This window comes from Lepisosteus platostomus, chromosome 28, assembly GCF_059453375.1.
Source record: "Lepisosteus platostomus isolate fLepPlt1 chromosome 28, fLepPlt1.hap1, whole genome shotgun sequence".
NCBI classification, from domain to species: domain Eukaryota; kingdom Metazoa; phylum Chordata; class Actinopteri; order Semionotiformes; family Lepisosteidae; genus Lepisosteus; species Lepisosteus platostomus.
Window position 1 is genome coordinate 319,617 of NC_142638.1, and position 16,682 is coordinate 336,298.

Genomic DNA, 16,682 nt, shown 5'->3' on the forward strand with positions numbered 1-16,682 from the left:
ACTTGCCAACTGTTAAGAGCCCAAAACATACCCTCACATTTTAAACTTAAATTGTGGCCATTGAGCCAGGCTTCTCTTTCTCTACAGGACACTGTAAACCCAGTAATTGCACCAGTGGCAGCAGGAGTCTTCAGTCAATTTCTCTCACAATGATGTAAAGCCAGTTCTGCCTGAAAACTGCTTCATTTTAAGAAAGTCAAATAAACAAGGCTATAATCCCGTATTGCCAAAGGAGTCAATACGCTTTTGTTGCGTCTTGTTAGGAAACTGGAACAGCAGCTTCCTAATGTATTCATCGATTCAAGGGAACAAATGATAACATACACTGTGAGCAGGCTCAGGTGTTGGTAACTGACGTTATGTGAACTGGACTTCATTGCTGATTGAGACTTGTCTACCTGTGATTGAACACTAGAGGAAAAGGTTTCCTTCTAATGAGTTACAAGACTGAATTAAACATGGAATATGCTAAATACTTGCTAGAGATTGATATACCCATATATCCAGCTGTTTTCACAGCCAGGAAATTAATCAGAAGCCCAAATGCTTAACTACATTAGACTGTTACTGCCACTCTGCTCCTTTAACCAAACAAAGGAAAATAGCCTAGGTGCTAACAAGACTAACAAAGCATATATAATGTGACGGTTTGAGTGCAGTACACCCAAAGAATATTTAAAAAAAGACAATAACACACTGTCACCACCAGACTATAAACAACACACGAGTCCCAGCAGCTCTCCTCCCCTCAGGTCCCCTCCTGCACACAACCATCCTAGTTTGTTCTTACGGAGGACCACCAATTAGAGACGTCCTACAGTTTATTAAAGGCCAGCAGGTCTACGGCTCCTCTAGGACAAAAACAAGGGCTTAACGCATGAAACTGGGATCCGGCTACTGCTGCTGTGCCAACAGATGCCTTAGAACATGAGAAAGCCTTCGGATGTGGCCTAAAGAGCAGGAGAGAGGTCTACAGAGAGCTCTGCTTTCATGGAAGATGAATGGAGAGGAGGTGCCCTCTGCTGTATTCTCCTGGAGGTCATGTGGCCCAGAGGCAAAGCTACCAGGAAAGAAGAACAGTATGGAAGTGTCGCAATATGTCTGAAATAAAGGATTTGTATGCCTTTGCTTGAATTCATTTGGTTTTCAAAATTAATTAAAAACCCAATGCACAAAGAGGTAGAAAGCACAGCTGTTCCTTCAGATTACAAAACAGGATTATCTGTGATGTCTTTCAGGTTTTGTCGAAATCCACAGGCATTAGAAATAAAAAGTATGGCCATATTAAATCAAAACTCTTACTTCATTTACAGACTTTTCTGGCACTTACCACAAAAGAGACAGTAGTAGAAAATCTGGTCGCTAAACAATGAAAAACAATGATATTGAAAAAAGAGATACACCAGTGCAACTATAGGCAACCACTGTAAACTAAAAGCTCAATCTCTAGTTTAGTCATTCTCTATTAAAATTAGAGTACAGAGGTATTTGTCTACAAAGCCACTGAAAGTCAACCAAAAGGAAATACTTCAAGCTCATTAAATAGGAATCCAACCTCACAAGCAGTGCAAGAACTCAAAAAAGGTGGCACATCTTTCACAACAAATAGTGGAATGGAATGGACCAATTCCCAGCCATGCAGCAACTGCCTTTTGGAATTTTTAAGGAAAAGGCAGCGGGCCCCGTCCTCCACTGTATTCCTTGGCCTCCCTAACCCTGTCCTTGCTCAGTACTGTCCACGGGGCTCTCTCCACTCTGTGGGGCCACCAGGCCTGCTGCCCCTGCTGTGTGATGGGGACTCTTCGGGTCCTCCTTTGGGCAGGGTGGAGGTGGCTAACTGGGAGAGGATAATTGATTACGTGAGGTAAAGGGTTTATTGAAGAGGACAAAGGAGAAAAAAAAGCAAGGGGTCTTTGGGTCAAGAGAACGGAAGGTTTCCCATTTGTCACAAGGGCGAACTATCCAGTTCTCAAGTCTAGAAAAGATATCTTGCAGGAGTAGCTCCACACATAATGTGCAAGACATTTGTCTAATCCACAGGCACACACACACACACTTTCTAGCTTGCCCTGTGGATTTTACTAATAATATATCAGAGGAAAAGCAGACATACTCAGGGTCTGTTTACAAAGGATCAGATTTTCATTAATGAAAATGACAGTTTGCAGTGGAGGAAAAGGTCAGGGAAAAAAAACATATGTTCTTTTTTCTTTTTCAGCTGCTTACAGATGAAGAAAGACTGGATTGGTATAAGTGAAGATGATTCATTGCAAAGATAATTTAGTGCTCTTTAAGTGCAGCAAATAATACATTTCCCATCTTTGTTGCAGCTCTTACATGGTAATATAATGATGTCAATACTGCAAAACACGTCGGTGTGCAAAATGTAGTCTGCAATGCATTTTCATTCAGTACCACCCATAAAACTCTGCCCAAAATGAAGTTACCCTTCTGAGGCACAGTTTGCCCATCTCTGATACAGTTTTGCATATGTAACGTATTCAAAACAGCCACAATCTCAAAGTGCCCAATCAAAAACTCTTCAGAACACTGCGGGGTCAATTTCAAAAGGCTGTTTCTTGTAAAAAAAAAAAAAAGAACTGATTGCAATTATCAGTAAAATACTTCACAACAAAGAATGGCAATTATTAGTTGATAAGAGCTTTATATCAGGGCCCAGATGCACTTGAATGACAACATAACTGCAATAAGAACTTGAACCCTTACATATGTATGGAGGTGCACTTATAAAAGCCTTTCTGTAGCACACAAACTGCAGCTGGTCACAGCCAAGAATCCATACAGCTCACCCCAGCAGTAAAAGGCTGATTTCGTGGTACGGGAGATTTGAGCAGTCTTGATAACTAATCCTCATCTTACCTTGACTAGCCTCTCACATTTCCTTGTAGTAAAAGCAAGGCATAGCAAGATCAGGGTGAAGCACAGTAAAGAATGCTGCAGATCACATAGACATGGGACAGCACATTGAGCCTACTGTATAAGCAGCAAAAGACCATGGTCAAGAACAACAGTTTCCCATGGCCATCATTTTAGGTTTTGCTTTACTATGATTTAACACTCTGTAAGATCACTTTCAGAACAATAATGACAGATGCTCCTGGCCAGTCTGTGCCACGTTTACACATGACATCAGCTCCCACATGCACAGTGCTCAGCATCTGAAGCACTGCAAGACGCACATCTGGGAACTGGCAGCTTAAGACACAAGGAACCCTCATGTTAAGCAGCTAGAGCCCCATACCTGACCTTTACAATAAACTTGGATTTGCTTTCAGTACATTGTTAAAAATATGATTTTTCATCATGTGGTAGAATCATTTAAAGAAAGCACAACTGGTACGAGAAAGGAACTCGGAGAAAAGGGACACTCCTGGTCATAAACCTTTGATGGACACCTTCACATTCAAATTATGGACAAAGCTTTTAAAATTAAACAAATGCTTGTTTTAGCATAAGGAGTAGAGTGGGTATCCAGACAAACAACTCAGCTGAAGCTCACAAAGATCCTTCTAAAAGCAACTAGATCAGATGCTGGGATTTTTAATACAAAAAAAAAGGAGCAAGGAGGAAAAGATCTCCTCCTATGCAACATTAAAAATGTCATGTTTCTACAGTGAGTCAGAAGGATTTTTTCATTCCGTTACAACTGCACCTGAAATGATCCTTATCGTTCCTGTTCTGGTGTGACTAAAGCAGTTTCTCTCTCGTTCTTCCCTCGAGCACTCCAGGCAGCACTGCCAGATAGGACACAGGTGAGCAGGAGTAAGAATTACAGAGAAGACAATGTAACTGCAAAGGGCCAAAACCCCTTCCTATTTAAAAAGAACAGCAATAATGTTGAGAAAGTTTCCGATCAATTGCCAGCAGTGCTGCTGTACAGATGGCTCTGCTGAATGAAAAAATGTGCCTATTTAAGCATTACTTTCACAGCCACTGAAGACAGCTCAACAATGCATGCATCATCCCTCATACCCATTCAAGCTGTTCTCTGCTTCCTCAGAGAAGTCATGACTTCAGGGACCCTTTAGTGTTGTGAAACCTGTTTACACTGTATCAGACAGCAAAAAGTCTTGATATCGCTGATATCCTTTCTGTGTGCGTTATGTTGTTACTGTAACGGTAAATAGTCTGAGCAAGAGACTCAAATCTCAGGTGCTGAGACTAAAGGCAAGCTCATAACATCATTACTGTTAAGATTTCTGGATGAGCAGAGTGGCCTCCCCCCCTTTAGAGACCCTGAAGATCTGGCAAGAGAACAGACCCCTTCGGTTGTGCACACAAGGCACCAGCAATCTCCTGGCAAGACTTAGCCTTGAGACAGCAGACAGCACATCCATGCGAAGGGTAGTTTTGTGTTCACTGTTCTGCTCTTTTCAGTGTTTTTTCATGTTTATGCAGAAACAATTCCACTCCGATCGCCTACAGAAACCGTAGCCATTTTGTTTCAGCTCACAGTTGATCCTGATAGATCTTTGATATGAATTACAAAAGGAGTATCTTTATGGATGTGTAGAGGTAGAGATGATGTTAACAAGGTGGAACACCCGACAATCACATTTCCCTGGTAAATGTGAGCATTTAGCTGCAGCAACACCTCACCTTGGCTGCTCAAGTATAGTTTACCTGGTGTTACTGTGAAGTTTGTGGAGATTCTGAGCAGTGTGAAGATACTAAAATCACAACTTTGGTTTCTTCTGACCCAAATTAAGCTGCATTAATGAAGTTATTAAATAAAATAGTAGAAAACACTAGTAGTGGTCTTGAGTAGATTAAAGCTTGTATATATTGTATCCTTACCATAACTCTTGATTGTCTTATTGTTTTGCACTGCAGTGTATATGCCAAGAAAATACAAAATCAGTTATATTGTGTTAAAGTGTGCAGTAGTGAAAAACAATACACATGGGGCAAATTAATGCACCAGAAAAACAGACTGCAACAATATAAAGTGCCTTGTAAGTAACAGCTGCAATGCAGAATAGTACTACAGTCAGCAAATCAAGGGAGCAGAGGAATATTGAGCCTAAAATATTTCCCAGTTAACTAATCTGGATGGTCAAGACATAAGTGTGAGTGGTTCACTTTGTTGTTCAAAAGGAGAGCAGTAAGAACCTGTAGTTATCTGCAGTGTTTTTATAAAAGACAAGCCAATTTGCACAAAACATCACCAAATCTCTGTAATTGGCACTCTAAATCTAAGCCTAAAAACCTCAAATATAATGTTTGGTCTGTAGCGGCAATGTACAAAAATTAGCTGGACTGTCTGTCAAGTGCAGGCATTACCACAGCCTGATGTCAGCTCAGGCTCAGTGGTATCCTGCAGACACAAAGCCTGATGGGACACCAGAATACGTTTTTGCAGGGCAGAAGCACAAAGTTCTTTTTATAACAGAAGCTCTGTTATCAAAAGAAAGAAAGAGTGACTGGGCTTGGTAAGTCACCCTTTAAAAGCATCTTTTGTTTTAAACAAAATAAAATCGCTACACTGAACGTATCTAGGGAAATGAGTCCTATATTCGGATTTTAGAACTTCTGTGCGTATTTCTCAATGCAAAGTGAAAAGATGCCCCTTCTTCCTCTCTCTTCCCCTTCCAGCTCAATGGCAGATCTGTTTCACTTCACAGCTCCCCTGTTGTTTTCATGTGTAAAAGAGCTGATTTACAAATGTTTTGTTTCTGAACAGCTTCACTGCCAAAATCGCAGCACAGTGCAGGCCCATTATTCAAATTGTGAAGGCCCGTGATACAATCACCACCCTCAGCTACACTGAACAGAGCCAGACTTCCCCGATTCCAGTGCAGGCCTTATAAGGAAATGCAGTCCAGATTTTTTGTTTTAAAAATGAATTTGCAAATTACCGGTTTTCTGCTCTTGCCCCCAACTAACAACTTAATAATCTTGGCTTATCACTTCTGTCTCAAAGTCTCCTGCCAGCACAGGTTAGATGCATACTCCTGAACACACTGCCCCGCCATCGGCTTTCCTTCATATTTCGAGCTCGTAGTGACAGCAGCAACTTCCAGGAACAACAGAGCCAGCTCACAAGGCAGCTGACAGGCCACGAGCCACAGCAGCTTTCAGCAAGTCAAGGATACTGGTGACCGAGGGACTACTTGCCCAACCTGTATCCCGAACAGGTGCTTTTTACTGGTTGAGTCACTCAGAGCCCTGCAATGTTGAAGATCCCAGATCTTAAAGATCCCACAGCACTTTACAAAAGAGCAGGGGTGCTAGGGGTGTTAACCCTGGTGTGCTGGATTAAACCTGCTCTGCCCTGTACTGTCTGGCCTCTCCAATTTCCCCCTTTCAAGTAGCGAGGCAGTTTCTTACTGCTCAACCTGACCTGCTGTACGATAGAGCTGATGTTTAGCAACCTCTTGGGATGAAAAGTGCTGTACAAATGCAAAGAATTGTCAATATTATGAGGATATGTTCCCAATGTAGAGCAGGGTGTGGCCATGGTGCACCTCATTAAGGAAAGAGAAGGTAGGTTGAAACCACAGGGAACCACAATGCTACAGTGCATATTGGAAAAATCCAAAGCTACATTTACCGAGAAACATCACTGCACTCCTCACTGGAGGACAACCTGGCCACCAAACAAGTCTTTGAACATGAACTCCCTGCCACACGTGGCTTGATGCTTTGTATAATGAATCAGACCAAGTTCAAGTCTCCTCACTTCTGCCTCTGTGCGTTTCCCCATTATACTAACAGTTACAGCAAATGTACACTTCCCTGTCATTTACTAGAATTCTTCAAACTGTACAAAAGCATGTTGTTAAACCCTGCAAGAGTCTGTATAATTTGCCTGCTGCCACCCCAGCCATACAGAGGAGCGGGAGTGGGGGAAAGGGGGAAATAGGGAATTATTTCCCTTTGAGGGAAGAAAACACAAAGGAGTGGTAAAGTCGGAGAAATGGACCATAATAGGAGAGCTAAAGAAGCACAAAGAGAACTTAAACAAATGCACAACACTCCAGAGATCTTGCAGAGCAATATTACAGAGGCACATCTGGGCCTATTGGAAAGATATCTGCACTGCAAAACGGAGGGAGCGAGGGAAGGAGACGAGACAAAGCAAGAGGCAGAGAGAGGCCACGTGCCGAGTGTACAGATCCAATTCATAGGAAATGCTGCATTAGAAGATTTTGTCTTTGCAGAACAGCCACAAGACTGCCAAGAAGGCGAGTGTCCTGTCAGAACACTTTAACCACCATAAAACTAAACTCAGCATTAAAATAAACCTATCATATCATTTCATTTGATCATCATTCATAGATGTTTTAGAAAGACAGTCTACAGATTTTGGATTTGGATTCAATTTGTCAGCCTCATTTTGATAACTGATTAGTGACTGACTGCTGTACAAGCACATCGCTAATAGGAGCCAGCTGGGCCCAGGTGATGAGGCGATTTAACCTACTGAATGTCAACCTTGGTGAGAACCGTGTTAAGGAGAGTGAAAGTGTCATGACAGTCATTCTGCTGCTGCCGTGTTTTGAGTGCCGCCAACAAACGAACCCTGCACAGACTCGGAGCCCCAGCTGCAGCACTAGGACTGGGGCTGTAGCTGCTGAAGACCTGAACGCTAGTGCACACTAGAAATCTTTTAAACTGATAGCCATTCAAATATAAAGCTCAAATTCATTACGTTGCAGTGACTTATGTGCTGATGATCCTGAAACTCTGGAAGCATGGCATTCATAATCTTCATGCACTTTACCTGGTAGAAATCTGACATCTTCAAAATGTTTTTGCATCCCTGCTGAAGAGAGGTGTAGCAAGCAATTTAATGACTAATTTCTCACTAGCATGCCTGCTCTTTCAGTTTACGGTAAATTCTCAAATAATTCTACAGTTTCCAATAAACTCCCCATCATTAAAATACATTTTTCAGAATCCTCTGAGGTTTTCTACCTTGAAACTAATCTCCTGCTCCAATACAGGATATTTCATATTTCTTTTATGTAGTTATTATTCACACAGGTTGCCAGGGTGACTTGTTTAGGTGGGACACACAACAGTTGATGCTGAATTGTGAGCAATCCAGCCTGATTTTGGAGAGTATTGGAAACCATCATATCTTCCTTCAGTTCTTAACTGTTTGATCTCCAAACCAGGGCATGTTTATGACTGGAGTCACTTATTTTTGTCTGGTGTCCAGGAACAGTAGAATTGCTCCTCAGTCAATAGTCTGGGTCACAGAAACATTCACAAATAATTAGGAGAATCATTAAAACCAAAGAGCCAACAGTCTGATTATGCTCATTAGTGTTGTAATCAGACAGTGACAGCTATACTCATCTGGAGACACACAGGAAATAAAGAGGTCTGCCACTCCTCATGGATGCTTCCCATTTGGCTGGAGATAATGGAAATTTTAAATTCACAGCAGTTTCTCCGAACTATTAGATTCTGGAAAATCACCTGCTGTTTAACTTGGAGATGGAAGCTTTGGAAGGCAATTTAGTGGCAGGTATTTATTCCTGATTACACATTTTGTGACCTTTAACTTGAATTATAGCATTTTGTTCTTCCAAATGACTGTTTCACACAGACAAAACTGAATGATTCTCCTTGCTATACGAAAAGGATCAATACAAAAATGTAAAACAAAGCATGGTGATTTTTTCTTAACTACAGTGCCTGCAGTCTATTCAATAGAAATATATAGGTGTCACATTGCAAAGAGAAAAGCAATTAAACCAGAACACAAGGCTGCTGTTCTTGCGTTGAGGGGGTGATGAAGCTGCAGTGCTCTTTCACACACCACCTGAAGAGCTCTGCTCAGCCTGAGGGGCACCAGCCTGTACTGCACAAATCTGAGATGTGACTTCACATTAATGCAAAGGCTGCAGCCCATGGCACTGAAAATGCAGGATGCAGCTGATGGAGTTGCAGACACACTGCTCGACAGGCACTTGATCCAGAACCTGCAAGCCCGTTGCAGAAAGGAGATCCATTACTCTCCCCTACCTGTGGAGCGATTTTCAGTCCTGCAGCTTGCAGAGCACCCTGCACAGTAAGTGTATATTATAATGTTAATAATACTGTACACTCTCAGTATTGTCAGGCATTCCTACAGTTTGTTCAACAAACTGGTTGGTGCAACACTGTGGTTCACAATTCTCTCCAAGCATCACCAAACTTTTTAACAAACGGATTATAGTTTAGGTGTCTGTTACAGATCTTTAATCTCTTCCTAGGAGGGGAGGCCCAAGAGATTCCATGGGTGTGCAGGGTGTGAGGGTCATGTCCTCTCTGGGTCTCTGGCCATCGTCTGGACATCAGCTGTCAACTTCCCACTTAACTTATCGGACCAAATTCAACACTGGCCTGTTCCCCCAAACATGGCCAACAGGTTTATTGCTCAGTAACGCCAATTCTAAATGAATGCTATCCTTTTTATTTTTTGCAGATAAGGCAATTTCCAAACACTTATTTTGTACAATAATATTTCACTCACTGACTTTTACGAGCTTTAATTACAATTTGTTTTTACCTCTTCATGGTCACCAGCAAATCTGGTTTTGCAAACATCTGAGGATCTGGTTAGAGAGCAGAAGACACTGAGCAATGCTTTGGGGTGATTTAATACAGTTACATCTACAGTAGAGCATATCTCCCATTTATGAAAGGAAGTTCCAGTTAAGACAGTACTCTTGGCACTATTTAGAGCTTTCAGGTCTGAGTGAAGGAAGAGGACTCAACAGGTGAAAAGCTGTGGTTCTACTTTTCAGCAAGGAATTAAGCTCAACTCGTTTCTTTACAGGAACTCACCCTGACACAGCTCCCCACTCAAAGTATTTAAAAGTCTATTACTTTAAATTCCATTCAGAACAAATAAAAAACATCCATCTGTTGGGTTAACAGCCTCTACCTGTTCTTTGTGGCTTCAGTCAAGCAATGCCATGCAAAAGCTTCACTCAATGATCAATACTACTGTAGGTCAGAAACTTACCTGCAATGCTACAAAAAATAAACCTCCTTTTTGATTCAAAGAAATTCTAAAAATTCTTAAAGAAAACTTTCTGCTCGTGGGAGTTTGTCACTTTCCTCAACTCGGACAGCACCTTTGAGAAAGTAAGGGCATTTTTCTCCTACAGCTGCACAGTTACAGAAACGAAAGAGGAGAGGCTGTTTTAAATTGGATTGCCATTATGTGGCTGAAATAAAAAAAACAAACGGGCTAATTAAGTCAAGTGTGTTTCTTGCTCACCCGTCTTCTGTGAAATATTTTTTCTACGTTTTGTTCTTTGCTTCTGAGCACAGAAAATTCAAGATTTGTCTGCGGTATCGTAGCAACCCAGCAAGTGTCAAACCTCCTCTTTGTGCCCTGGCTGCAGTGAATAGAATTAAGTGAGCAAACTGAGGGGTGAGGGAACTGGGACCGTTCTCGCTGCAGAATGGAAAGAGGTGACAAAGGGTTTTTCCCTTTTTAGTGTGTGTCAGTGGGGAGGGGGGTAGAATTCCTGCTTGAAGAGCCCAATGCTTTCACTGAGAACTTGTTCCTTTTTTCTTTTACCCTGAGTCCATTTTCCTTGGCTACAGCCCAATTCACTTATCATGAGAAATCCCACCACAGGCCGCTCCCGAGCAGGAGCGAGCACACTGGTCTGAAGGAACACACCCAGAGGGCCTATGACAGGCCTGCTCAACCTGGACGTCACTTTAAGAAAAGCTACCAGCTGGCAACACTCAAGATGAGCTCATTAGGCCTACACGAGCATCTGGTAGAAGTTTATTGATCTGAAGGCTTCATTAGGTACAAGCCTAATACCATTGCTCTTAAGGAACTGCCATGAATCAGGCAAAATAGGTTTTGGTAACTTTTTTTAGTATATACTTGAGTCCCTAGCTATAGAGAGAAAGCAGGCATTAACAAGCGCTGTACAGCGCCTTCAGTCAATATTTAAAACCGGTTTTCACCCTCCTGACACGTGATCTATGTTCAACTAATCCAGCTTCCTATGGGTTGGCCTGTGGATATGGTGTCATTAGACCTTTTGTTGCAGACTTAAGACTATTTTCTTTCTTGGATCTTCTTAAGCCAGTAATCCTAATCCTAAAAACAGTCTTTGTTCATGTTTTGCACAAAGAACAAGTGATGTATTAAAAAGGAAGTTAGGAGGACTGGTATGGAAATAGAACACTTTATATAAAGAAGGTAACTTGTTCAAGCCTCACGGAAGGTACTGTACATCAGCCACTGAAATGCTTTGTGCATCGTCTTTGGGGATGTAAAACAGAAGATCCACTATAAAGAAAGTGGACATGCTCCTTTGATTTCAGTACGACACTTTTGCTGAAAACAAAAGCTAGATACGTTATTAAAAACGAAGTGTTAATTGAAGATCAAAAGGTGGAAAGGCTCACCAGTGCTGCAGTGCTCATGAGACCAGAGACTAGTGAAGAGGCAGACGTTGAAGCAATCACATCCAACTTCCAGTTTTTCCAGTTACCTGATCCCAGTAACCGAACCAAAAACAAAATCTGCATTCCCTCTATTTCTTTCTTTTTGCTTTAGATCCAGAATCAAGTACTTGGCATTTCTATCCTGCATTTATTTTTTAAATACATGTTAATGTGATTAAAATGAGGGAGATGAATCTTAACACACCCCAACTGTGAAAACAAATACCCCCAAAACAAGTCCTTGTGAAACAACTGGTTTCTAGACTTTTGTTCTAATTGAATTACTAGATTTAAGCCATAAGTGAACTAATTATCTATGGCATTAAGAGCTATTTTATTTGAGTCTTAAATGGATGGAGGTTTTCCAAAGTGTTCTTCTTCATGGAGTTATCTATAAAAGTGTAAATTGAAACCTACAAAAGTTTTCCAGCTGAATAAAATTCTAAGAGGCTCAATTAGTTCATTAGAAAAATAACTAATTTAAGTACCTCAAAGATGAGCAGGAACAGAATCCACATACACAGCCAGGCCTGGGGTGCAGGACTGCAGCGGAGATGGGTTGAATAAATAATCATTACCATCTGTCAGGACACTGCTAGACTGGAAGACAATTCTGACCAGCTGGCCTACCGAGACCCTGGGAGCCCAGTTTCCACCAGGGAATGAGGTGAGGCTACACCTGCTGCTCATCACTATAGCCAGTGCATTACTCATCACTATAGCCTGCTCATTATGTCAGGGCTGTAAGCCTTGGTAAAGATGGAAATAGTATGGCTAAGCCCAGGGAGCAGCAGTAAGAGCATGGTGGGACTGGGACCCACGGAAAAAGCTCTCATTATTTTGCATAACATGAATGCACTGTGAACATACATGGTAACCTTGTGTAAAAAGTCCTTAATCTACAATACAAAGAAGTCATATTGCTTAATGTCAATTCAATATCCTAATCCCTCCAGTTCAACATCCCACCACGAGCATTGCTGCATTTAGTGACAAATGAACTCAGTTACTCAGAAAGCCAAGACCAATAAAAGATCTTACAATACAGAATACAGTTAACACAATAGAAACCCATTCACAAATAAACATACGTGCATAGGATGAGAAAAACACATTAGCACCTTGGGTAATCTTCACAATTCAGACAAAAACAACAAGAGTGGGTTGCGTACTGATCAGTTGAGATGCCTGTTGGGGCAAACAGGTGCTGCACGATCCCGTCCTCAAGTTTTCCTTTTCACACAGAGCTGCACACCCGCAAAAGGTAAAGGCCTGAAGCGAAGATCTTTTTCCTTGTGAGCGCCAGAATTTGCGTGCAGATGCAGCACACATAATGAGAAGAAAACAAGCAGAACAGAAAAGGGCAAAAAAGATACCTAAACAGCAGAAATCGAATAATCAATAAACTAGTCTGGAAATTTCACTGCAAGGAAACCTGCAGTGTACTACCTTCCAAAGGAAATGATCAGATCTGAAATTAAGTTTAAAAGATCTCATCAGTGGCTCCCATCAGTCATGACTCGGTAAGGAAAGAGCGGACACTGGTGCTTTAACCCTCCCTCTGACCCTATCCTTATATTTCACTTTCTCCAACCTGGTAGAGGTCTGCTCCAGTCAGGCTCACTGGGAGTTAATCTGAGGATCTGGTCCGGACCAGCAGAGTGAAGGGCACCTCCTGATCCGTGAGCCCCATCCTTGATCTGTGATCAAAGGCTCAGCACAGCACTCTTAGGCATCTATTTAAAAAAAAAACTTTTACTAAACTGCAAGGTCAAGCAGTGAAAGAGGATGACAGGATTTTACGGTGAGACTGGGAACATAGCCCATCACCCCACCTATATTCCTGTCTGCCCTTGTTAAACCCATTCTGACACCTTTTTTGTTTTAAGGATGGAAAACAAGTGCTCCATTAATCTGGGATTTGCTTTTTACCAGAAAAGATTAGCTGTGATCCTATTATATATCTGCTTCTCTCAGGCTACCAACGTCTTCGTTCCCTCCGTTACTTGAAATGAAAGAGCTCTGTGAGTGAATACAGGACGACCACAGCTCTTCCAGTCGCAGGCCGAGTGGGACCTAGCAGACTCTACGCTGGCGCACACTGCCAACCCAGACAAACCATGTAAACCATTACTTCCGCCCCCCTTCTCGTTTCTTTTTGTATCCCAGGTCTAGTGCGAACCACAGACTTTCACTTTTCAGCAGGTGTAGAAATGTGTAGGTCTGCAGACTGCAGATACAGAGATTACCGCTCTGGCCCACACTGAGTGCAAAACACTTGACATGTGAAGAGGGCTGTTTTAAACACCAAAATAAAGTAAAAGCTTAAATATGTTTTATCTTTTCAATAAATATTTATATTGAGCATTTGATGCGACTGTGAATTTGTTCCAATCTTTCTCATGAAGTGTAATTTCTGTAACCATCTTCAGCAAGTGTCCCCAGCAGAACTGGGCTGCAGAATCGAGCCTTTCAGGTCTGAGCTGCTACACAGAAACAAAGGAGGGCGAGGAGCCACAGCAGCCAGCAAGAGTGCACACATCACAAGTTGGGGCCTGCATTATTAATGTAAACGTCTGGAAAGTCATCCCTCTGAAACAATCAAAAGGGCCCGGAATGAAGGAGCCAATCGCCCAGAGACGCTCCAAGTGCCCTTTCTGAGCACAGGAGGTGACCGGGGGGGAAACGGGATTACAGGAAGTGTTGGAAGGTGGAAATCGATAGCCAGTTGGATACCCTCAGTGGGAGAGGAAAGGGATTGATTTTCCGCATATTCAGCTAGCTTCCAAGAGACTTCTCTGAAATAATGGAAGCAGATGAGACAACAGACACTGAACAGCAGAACATGCCCATTCACCCCCACCCCCAGCTAAAGTGTTCTAATTTGGCATTCAGGTTGTGGTAGGCAGCAGGGCAGAAAGGGGCCCTCTGGTTCCATTAGTGACCTCCAGCAGGGAAAGCTTGTTCCAGGGAATCAGGGCAATTACTAAAGTCAAGGAAATTTAGCTGGGTGCGCGATTGTTTTATAAAGGACTTTGATATTCTACTGGGTGCAGAAATTAATGCCGTCAAGATTCGTATTCTTGATTGCTCAAAATTGCAAGAGTAATGTTCATTCTCAAGCAACTGAGATATTAAGAAATTGTATGTATGATCTTAGAGTTATAGATCGATAACTATATACAGTACATCGATATATTGCATTTTTAACTCTTTAAAGCTTTTACCATTTTTTCAGCCACACAGAACCAGCTGTGCCAGAACCAACTGTTGTCTACAGAATTTTGTACCTGAAAAAATCTTCACATACCTGCCATTGGCATCTTAACACAATATTACAAGATTTGAGAGACATTTTGGGCACAATTTCAAACAATTTTATGGACTTCTTGGTTTTAAGCAAGGATAAGATGGATGTTGCATTTGCCTCAGAATTTTATAAATCTTAGGAAAATGTCTGAATCTGAAACAGGTTTTCTAGGATATGTTTAACAATTCATTATTACTGAAACCACTGCACTGGAAAACTAACCTGCTTATAAAAAATAAAAACCTTTGCCAAGATCTCACTATGTTTCTCATACATGAATCAAAGAAAAGTGTTCTTACTAGCCACTTACTAGCTTAGAGAATAATGAACATTTTGCACGAACTCTTGCAGTTAAATTGGCATGTAAAGAATGACCAGCAATGCTATAGAGATAATCTCCACATTTCTAATTTTATTCAAATCTACACAGTTTGAACGTTCAATTTGAGGAGGTAAGCCGTTTCTTCTTTCGGTCTTACTCTTTAGCGCAGGGGTGCCAGAGGCACCCATGTCTCAGCTAAAGGCGTTGGCGCAGGAAGCGACGAAGCACAAGTCTACTGCACTCTTGACATCCCTCCTTAATCTTATCTGACTGCAGTCCCAATTAGATCTGCTTCTCCTTGACATGTTACACCAATCATTGAAGAATGTTCCTTCGGGTGGGATGTTAAAAGTGCTATTATATCCCCATTAAAAAAAGATCCCTCACTCTTTTTGAGCTATTAATCCATCTCACTGAGTGGCTCAGGAGCCAAGTCAAATGTTAAGGCAACATCCATTGCCAATTTAGTTCACCAGGATAAGCCAGGGAATCAGACCTTGTTCATCTTATGAAGATTATACACGTGAGTATAGACGTTTCCTCAATTACATTCAGTACTCAGTGGATATGGACCTCTCACAGTGGCAGAAACAGTTTTGGCTGAGTTGTTCTGAGACCCCAACAGTTCCTCTCCTGTATCACCAAGTCCCAGCCTGTCTATTTATATGGAGCTCAGGCCTGCAGAAATCCAGAGTGTCAGCGAAGGGACAGTGGGTGCCTGGGGGGCGACTGCCGATGTTGTCAAGGCCTTTGAACTCTAGATTTAAGAGGTGCTTGGGTAGATACCTGGAAGGGTGTACCACTTTACAGTACTTTTGTATTTTATTGTTTGGAGACAATCAAATGTAAAAATAAATCGACTCCACATCCTTTTTCAGAAAGTCACTTGTTCTTGGTAAGGGTTGCAGCAACTCAGAGCCTATCCTGGAAGTTTAAGGCATATGACAGGACACCTGGGCTGGTTGGATTGGACTCCATTTCGAGAACGGATTAACCAGTCCTGCATGTCCTGGGAAGACAGGAGGAACATGCAACCTGGTCTGGAAACAAACCTTGAGTGACAGAGGAGATACAGCTTCTTCAAGGAAATTCCACCTTGTGGTGCATGCGAATCCACAGGGAGACACCACCTCCCGAGATTCACAACCTCTCTCATGTTTTTAGCCTTGAGCAAAAAATCATAATCTTTCCATATCAGGCCAACTGCTTCTAGGTGAAGATTTGGAAAAACTAACAACGGAAAATACAGTGGAAGAGAAAAGAAGACTTTGACATGTCCTTTAAAACTCGTATCACTGTGAAATAGTTTTGCCAGTGACCAGTGAGCTGGAACCACAGGGAATGACTTCCTAAATCTAATAAGGTCACACTACCCCATCGCAGACAAAGATGCATTTTCCTGTCACACTTCACTGTGTTTCACAGTAGCTTATTAAAAAAATTGTATTTTTTTTTAATAGAGTGTCACACAAAAGGACATGGAGATGAGCTTTGACAGAAGGCAACAAGGCGATTGGAAGGTGCAAGAACTAGCACCACAACTTCAGTACTCCACAGGCCTGTCTTCACTGGAATGAGCACAATCCCATAAAACCAATGAATTTAACATGA

At 41.9% G+C, this 16,682-nt stretch overlaps 1 protein-coding gene across 1 annotated transcript in view; it reads right to left on the reverse strand.

Moving 5' to 3' along the window:
- rnd2 (Rho family GTPase 2) overlaps positions 1-16,682 on the reverse strand; it is a 53,545-nt gene that overhangs the window by 23,641 nt on the left and 13,222 nt on the right. The window lies entirely within an intron of this gene.